Source organism: Priapulus caudatus, unplaced genomic scaffold (assembly GCF_000485595.1).
Source record: "Priapulus caudatus unplaced genomic scaffold, Priapulus_caudatus-5.0.1 Scaffold1435, whole genome shotgun sequence".
Lineage (NCBI taxonomy): Eukaryota > Metazoa > Priapulida > Priapulimorpha > Priapulimorphida > Priapulidae > Priapulus > Priapulus caudatus.
In genome coordinates, this window is record NW_014578496.1 from 15,107 (window position 1) to 17,636 (window position 2,530).

General features: G+C 36.2%; 1 protein-coding gene across 1 annotated transcript in view; it reads left to right on the forward strand.

Moving 5' to 3' along the window:
* The first annotated feature begins 16 nt into the window (after positions 1–16).
* The window catches only part of LOC106816623 (tenascin-R-like), a 29,069-nt gene continuing 26,555 nt past the window's right edge, over positions 17–2,530 (forward strand). The window contains exon 1 of the mRNA XM_014821247.1: positions 17–29. The gene's annotated coding sequence lies outside the window, so the exon portion shown is untranslated. The remainder of the gene's footprint in view (positions 30–2,530) is intronic.

Genomic DNA, 2,530 nt, shown 5'->3' on the forward strand with positions numbered 1-2,530 from the left:
TGTAAGTATTAACTCAACATTAACATAATGTAAGTATTAACTCAACATTAATATAATGTAGGTATTAACTTAAGGATACTCTCAAACTTTTGCACGGGTATTGCTCTAATGAAGATTAAACGTTTATTGACGAATGAATCGAATCAATCACTTGTGTTATTTATAGAGGAGATATATCTCTATGCTCAAGGCAAAAAGTTTCATGAAATTTCCAGCACCTAATTATGTTACCACACAAATTTTGAATTTTTATATAAAAATGGTATTTTGGATATTTCTCAATTACCAGAAAGAGTGAGGATACAAAATTTTCGCCACATGTTAAGCACTATATGTACCAAAATAGCGCATCAATATTTTTCTTTAAGTTTCATATTTACCGAAAAAGATTAAAAAAAACTGCCTAAAATTCAAGTTGCACGTTTGAATTTAATTTTTTTGCGAATAAGGAGACATAACTCATAAAATACAGCACTTAATAACAATTTTACGCTTTTTTACAGCAATATGTTACCATTAAAACGAGTGTAAAATTAAATTATTCCGAGTTGTAATCACAGAGAAATATCCATTTATACATCGACTACTAAGTCAGAAATTGGAACGGAGAAATCAGCGTTTTCTGACGTCAGCCGCGGCTCACTACACATGTACGCGGGCAAGCAAAACGCTCTGACAGTTCACATGTACCGTTATATAAAGAAATGAGCATGTACACAGGTAGCACATAGTGTTAGCTATCGAATAAAGTTGAAAATGAAAAATCGGTAAACATTTTCCTAAAACCTTGAGAGTATCCTTAACGTTAACATCATGTAGGTATTAACTCAACATTAACATAATTATTGTAAGTATTACTCAACGTTATTATAATGTAAGTATTAACTCAACATTAATATAATGAGGTATTAACTCAACATTAATATCATGTAGGTATTAACTCAACATTAATATAATGTAGGTATTAACTCAACATTAAAGATGGGATGGGATGCGGTGCGATGGGATGGGATGGGTTGGCATGGAATGGGATGGATGGATAGATGCATGGATGGATGCATGGATAAATAGATAGTTAGATTTTTTGGGAATTTTTCTTTCAACCAACTAACTGAGTAACGGCACTGATTTTCCCGGGCAACGCCGGGTATCCCGCTAGTATTAGATATATAATTATATTTAGATATATATTTAGATATCTATATAGATCTATATTACTGTCTATATGATGACTTTCCTGGTATTATTTATGTGTAGGGTCTTCACTATTAGATTTAGTGGTTTTATAGGGTTAACCACCATATCCTTGGGATTAGAATTCTATAAGCACCTTTATTTTTGTAAGCATAGAGTTGTAATGCCCACATATTTATCGTTCAGTTGCATTACATGGTTAAAATTCCCATTTCTTACTGTGTTGCTTTCTTACTTTGTTGTAACGTTAGGGAAATTCGATAGGGGGTTAGGATCGCTAATTGAACTTTGATTGATTATCGATCGATTCGTCTGATTCGTGAGTGACGTCATCATGACGTGTGTGCTTACAGCGTCGGTCTGTCGGACGGGTCGCTATGGCGACGCCTGCGACAAACACTGTCACTGCCTGTTTGGGGATGCCAGCTGTCAGGAAGACGGTTCCTGTCTGACCGGATGTTCTCCCGGATGGCACGGCCCGTCGTGCGAGCAGCGTGAGTGACCTCTGACGTCACTGCCGATCGGCGGTGACGCCACTGTTATCGGTGTAGCGTACGTGGTGTTATGTCCGGCTCTATAATTTATCGGCCCCCTCACTGTTTACAGTATCCCGTGGACACGATACTGTGTTACGTTTTACTAATTATATTAATTATATATAGTCAGGTCTGTTAGAGATATTTTGGTGCAGATTCTTCTAAAAGTACCAAATTTGGTCCAGAGGTAGCTTATACCATACTATTACGATTTCTGCCGGGCGCCAAGAAGGGCGCCCCCTGGAGCCGCCATATTGGGCAAATCCAAAATGGCCGCCATTTGAGCTAAAGATCAAGTGTAGTTCCAAAAGGGAAAGAGCTAGTATGATAAAAGTTTATATATTTATGGGGTTTTCGGGGTCAGAGAATCTGATTATGATGTTCTTACATCGATTTGAGGTTTCTTTGGGCTGTTACAATGGTCAAATCCAATATGGCTGCCATACGGGCAAATGCTATGATGTGTATACTTAGATTTTCGAATCTCTTTCTATCTTTGGGGGGATGTAATGTTGGAATAAAACTAATTTGAGGGTTATTAATCATTAACATGCACACATAAACATACTGACATACATTATCGTAAGGAAATTATAAAAGGAATGATTTAAGTACCAAATATTCTTGTAAATTTTTAGTCTACGAAGCTCAAACATGGTGGACAATGGTGGACATGGCTTCAACAAGAATTATAATTTGCTTGATTTGTCTATTCCATATTGTCATCTATTCCTACATGTATTTTAGAGTTAACGATGTTACAGTTTACAAAGTTGTGTAATAAACAGACAAATACAACA